The sequence below is a fragment of the Lipotes vexillifer genome, unplaced genomic scaffold, assembly GCF_000442215.2.
Source record: "Lipotes vexillifer unplaced genomic scaffold, Lipotes_vexillifer_v1.1 scaffold2653, whole genome shotgun sequence".
Taxonomy (NCBI): Eukaryota; Metazoa; Chordata; class Mammalia; order Artiodactyla; family Lipotidae; genus Lipotes; species Lipotes vexillifer.
This window is the reverse complement of record NW_006774392.1, coordinates 167970-173905: the sequence shown is the minus strand read 5'-3', so window position 1 is coordinate 173905 and position 5936 is coordinate 167970.

Sequence of the window (5936 nt, the reverse complement as noted above, 5' to 3'; positions counted from 1 at the left end):
TCCCTCTCCCCCTTTCTTTTATTTTTTTTAAAGTATTTATTTATTTATTTATTTTGGCTGCACTGGGTCTTATTTGCAGCATGCAGGATTTTTAGTTGCAGCATGCGGACTTCTTAGTTGCAGCATGCAGCCTTCTTAGTTGCGGCATGCAAACTCTTAGTTGTGGCACACATGCGGGGTCTAGTTCCCCAACCAGGGATGCAACCCACGGCCCCTGCATTGGGAACACGGAGTCTTATGCATTGGACCACCAGAGAAGTCCCTCCTTTTCTTTTATTTGAATACAGGCCATATTTAACAATGTTTCATGACCTAAAACATTTCTTTGGGTAGAGGTTGTCTGGAGTACATGTCTTTCCCATTTTATGGATAGGTCAGTAGAGGCATAGTGAGGGTGACGTAGCTCCATGGATACTCAGGGGAGAACCGGATCTCACATATTTGGAATCTCTGTCTCATACCAGTTAAGAGACTGTTGGAATAATCCAGGAGAGATGGTGGTACCTTGGACATGGTGGTCACTGGGGAAGAGGAGAGAAGTGGTCAGATACGGGATACGATCTGGCTGTGGTACAGGAGGGAACTAGAGGTGTCAAAGGTGACTCCAAGATTTTGACCTAAATGAAGGAAGAGTAGACTTGGGGTCGGGTTACTGAGGACAAGTAAGGTTTGGGATGCCCACGAGACAAGGCAGGGAGATGTCCTGGAGGCAGCTGGACACACAGGTCTGGAGCGGGGGTGGGGGGGTGGTAGGAGATGCACACTTCGGGTGATCACCATGTAGACTCAGGAGGCCACCAAGAGGGGCACGTGGACAGAGAAGGTCAAAGGACCGTGGACTGAGCCCCAGGGCTCCTGACAAGTGGGGGAGCAGAGAGGAAACCAACAAAGAGGGGGAGAGGAGCGATCCTAGGGCTGAAGGGAAGAGCTGGGAGGGCTCCTGGGGCGGAGCTGCTCTGAGAGACAGGGAGCAGGGAGAGGGGGCTGCAAAGGAGGGGGGTCCCATCCCAGGGAGCCTGGAGCACCTGGGGGAGAGCACGCAGCCCCCAGCGGCTTGTAAAGGCTTAAACATCGGGTTCCTCTGGTACTCAGACCTCAGCGTTTTGCTGTAAATGCTTCTCCTACTCCCTCCCCCACAAATGTACACCTTTCTTTTTAAATAAATTTATTTGTCTATTTATTATTTATTTTTGGCTGTGTTGGGTCTTTGTTGCTGGGTGCGGCTTGCTCTAGTTGTGGCGAGCGGGGGCTACTCTTCGTTGCGGTGCGCAGGCTTCTCATTGCGGTGGCTTCTCTTGTTGCGGAGCACGGGCTCTAGGTGTGTGGCCTTCAGTAGTTGTGGCACAGGGGCTCAGTAGTTGTGGCACAGGGGCTTAGTTGCTCCGCGGCATGTGGGATCGACCAGGGCTCGAACCCGTGTCCCCTGCATTGGCAGGCGGATTCTTAACCACTGAGCCACCAGGGAAGCCCTGTACACCTTTCTTTAAAATGTTTTTTAACAAGAAAAACAAATGATGATCAGTATCTTTCCACGGGATTAAGTAACTAAAAACCAGCTTTTACTTGATTCAGAAGTTGATATCTTCAACACATCTTTCCAAAAATAACGATAAGCAAAAAAAAAAAAAAAAAAGTGCCTGAGGTTTCAGCAACCAAACTGACACCTGCATTGGCTTCCAGAGTCTAATCAGAGCTGAGCGATGGAGTGAAGAAAGGCCTGCTTTCCCAGGGGTGCAGGCCCGCCTCAGCAGATGAATTGGTGGGGTGTCTGGCCTCCTAAGCTGAGCTGGCTGCATGCTCCAGGCTGATGGGCAAAGCGACTGTCTGTAGTTGGTTTCCTGGTTTGGGTTTGCATGGTCTGTGCTTCCCTGCACAGTGGGCAGCCCCCTCCTCCAGAAGACCCCTGATCTGACCACAGGGGTCCAGTCTCACTGGACTTTGGCTGAGGACTCCTAACAACTCGGACTGTCATTTGAGGCTCTTCCCAGCCTCCCAAGACTCCGTGTCTTCAGACTCAGCCCTTCCCTGCATTATCTGGTAGTTTCCCACCTATGAGCCTCCGCAGCTGCTCTTCCTTCCGTCTGATATACTCTTACCGCCACTCCTCCCATCCTTGCATATTCAAATTCTCACCATCTGTTAAGACCAAGGTGACCATGGAATCTGACTGACCTACCACAGTCCTGGTTTACACCTGTTGTCCTAATGTGATTATTAATAACATCCCCTATAGACTCAAAAATATCCTGCTTTATTTATTTATTTTATTTTATTTTATTTATTGTTTCTGGCTGCGTTGATCTTCGCTGCTGCACGCAGGCTTTTCTCTGCTTGCGGCAAGTGGGGGCTACTCTTCACTGTGGTGCATGGGCTTCTCATTGCGGTGGCTTCTCTTGCTGCGGAGCATGGGCTGTAGGTGCGCGGGCTTCAGTACTTGTGGCTCACGGGTTCTAGAGCGCAGGCTCACCTGTTGTGGCACACGGGCTCAGTAGTTGTGGCTTGCAGGTTGTAGACCGCAGGCCCAGTAGTTGTGGCGCACGGGTGTAGTTGCTCCGCAGCATGTGGGATCTTCCCGGACCAGGGCTTGAACCAGTGTCCCCTGCATTGGCAGGTGGATTCTTAACCACTGCGCCGCCAGGGAAGCCCCAAAATATCCTGATTTAGACAACAGATTCTATAGTCACCTGACAAGAGGCCCAACTCTAATGCCTCCTCCAGGAAGTCATCCCTGCTTCCCCCAGCAAAGGTCTCCTTTATCCTGAACTTGCACAGCCCGAAGTCCGTCTCCTGAAAGTATCACACTCTCGCGGGCACCTTCCTCGGCATGTGGCCTCTCTCCTCTGCTGGGCAGATGCAGTCTCCTTATCAAAAGCATTTACAGACTTAGTGTTATGGGTTAGATTGTATCCACCACAAAAATGCATTGAGGTCTTAACCTCAAGTACCTGTAAATGTGACCTTGTTTGGAAATAGAGTCTTTGAAGATTTAACTAGGTTAAGATGAGTTAATGCAGCCGGTCCCTGCTCCAGTATGACTGTGTCCTTATAAAAAGGGGAAATGTGGACACAGACACGTACAAAGGGAAGGTGACATTAAGCCACACAGGGGAAGAGGGCCATGTGATTGGAGTGATGCATCTATAAGCCAAGAGACAACAAGGTTTGCTGATAAACACCAGAAGCTGGGAAGAGGCAGGAAGGATTCTCCCCTAGGGCCCTGCTGACACCCTGGTCTGGGAGTTCTAGCCTCCAGAACTATGAGATGATACCTTTCTGTTGTTTTAACCCACCCAGTTTTTAGTACTTTGTTACAGCAGGCTTAGGAAACTATTAGGTATAGTAACTACTCTTTTAAACAACTGTTATATTGAGATGCAATTCATATATTATAAAATTTGCCCTTTTAAAGTATACACTTCAGGAATTCCCTGGGGGTTCAGTGGTTAGGACTCCGTGCTTCCACTGCAGGGGCCCTGGTTCGATCCCTGGACGGGGAGCTAAGATCCTGCAAGGCACACATTGTGGCCCCCCAAATAAATAAATAAATAAATAAATAAATAAATAAAAATAAATTTTTGAAAGGTATACAATCCAATGGTTTTTAGCATATTCACAGAGTTATGCAACAATTACCACTATATAACTTTAGAACATTTCGTCACCCCGAAAAGAAACCCAATATCTATTAGCAGTCGTTCCCCATTTCCCTTTCCCCCAAGCAACCACTAATCTGCTTTCTATATCTATGGATTTGTCTATTCTGGTTATTTCATACAATATATGGCATTTAATGTCTGACTTCTTTCACTTAGCATAATGTTCACCCATGTTGAGCCTATATCAGTGCTTCATTCCTTTTTATGGTTGAAAAATATTCCTTGGCAGGGGTAGACCACGTTTTCTTTATCCATCCATTCTTTATCCATTCATGTTGATGAGCGTTTGGGATGTTTCCACATTTTGTCTAATGCTAGACAAAATAATGACTAATGCTGCTGTGGACATTTGCGCACAAGTTTTTGCACTGACATATATTTTCGATTCTCTTGGATAAGTAACTCTTTTTTAGTTAAAAGACAATGCCTGCACGTGGTGAACAAAACTGCCAGTGGCAAAAAAAATGTTTACAACTAAAAGCCAGACTCTTTCTCTCCCTAGGTGGACTCTCCCTCCCCGGAGACCACCCGTTTGTCTCGTTCCTGTCCTCCCAGAGATATTTTCTGCACATACACACTCAGGTAAGTGAACATTTATTTTCTCCGGCATGAATGCCCCCAGTGGTTCTATCTCTTGTTCTTCTCGCCTGCCAATACCTCTGGATCCTTCTGCATTGGTGTGCAGGGCTGCACTCCATTCTTTTTGTTTATTTATTTATTTATTTTTGGCTTCATTGGGTCTTCATTGCTGCGCGCGGGCTTTCTCTAGTTGCGGCGAGCGGGGGCTACTCTTTGTTGCGGTGCATGGGCTTCTCATTGCGGTGGCTTCTCTTGTTGCAGACCACGGGCTCTAGGCCCGCGGGCTTCAGTAGTTGTGGCATGTGGGCTCAGTAGTTGTGGCTTGCGGGCTGTAGAGCACAGGCTCAGTAGTTGTGGCGCATGGGCTTAGTTGCTCCGCAGCATGTGGGATCTTCCTGGACCAGGGCTCGAACCCATGTCCCCTGCATTGGCAGGCGGGTTCTTAATCGCTGCGTCACCCGGGAAGTCCTGCACGCCATTCTTTTAGCGCCTGCCTCGCTGAATTGTTTGGACATACCCTTTGTTATTAAGCCATTTGAAGGTCATTTAGGCTGCTCTTAATCTTTGTCACTGCAAGCATGCCACCCTGAACTTGCTTGTGCACCCATGCAAAATTTTCTGGGGGGTAGACCAGAAGGCCCAGAGGTAGACTTGCTAGAATGTGAGCTTCGTTTGGTTTGAGTAAGGAGGTGGTCCTGAGTTTCTTGGTATTGGAGCTGAGTCTTATTCACTCTCCTGCCCAACAAAGACCCATGAAAAGCACAGACATGTGCCCAGTGGGGAGATGGGCAGAGCTTGCCCTGGACCCGTTTCTTCCCTTGAACTTCTGTGCTTTGAGCCCCGCAGGGCCGGCGGGAAGACATGCTGGATGGTAACTGCTAAGTCATCAGCCAGTTGGTGATCTCGAGTAGCTGTTTCAGCCCCCCTACAGAAACTGTAGATCCTTTGCCAAACCGTTGCCATAAATGTTAAGAACCAAGCTCAATTATTCTCTTAAAAATAGTAACTTTCAAGAAGATGGAAGTCTTCAACTTTAAAACCAGCCAGATTAATAAAAATAATCTTTCTGAATTATGAACTTGGTATCATGGTATAAAGAGCCTTTTTTTTTTTAATCTTTTGCTGACTCAAAGGTAGGCTTTGAAAACAAGCCTCGCTGACTTTGCGCCCCTTTGTTTGCCAGTTCTACGAAGGTTTTATTGCAAATCAATTTTATTGTACAGTGTACCTTAAAAGTTGACAATCAAGTAAGTCAGCTCTATCCCAACCCTGCCCCTAAATTAGCCAGGTGACCTTGAAAGTGTTCCTTATCTTCGCTAGGTTGCAGTTTGCTAACAACAAAGGGAGGGGTTAGATAAGACTGAGACTTTGCGATTTTATACTTGGAGATCCAGCTAATTTCTGCCCTTTGAGAGCTGTCAGGTGCCCACAGGTGGATGTGAAACCTTACCGGCAGATGAGGGGTTAATGTCAGATTGACTATTCAGGGCCTTGTTTGCCTAGCTAAACTCAGAACCAATCCTATTAGCCTGTGCAGGGACCTTTGGCAGAGGTTTCTGGGTGGTTTCTGGGTGGGCATGGGGCTAGGGAGTGGCCCAGGGAGTGCAGATGAATTAGCATCTCTTCCCTGGCTCATTACGGGAGGATAAAGGCGCCTCCCGCAGTTCCCAGCAGGTTGGGAGCAGGAAGTTGGGTGGTTTG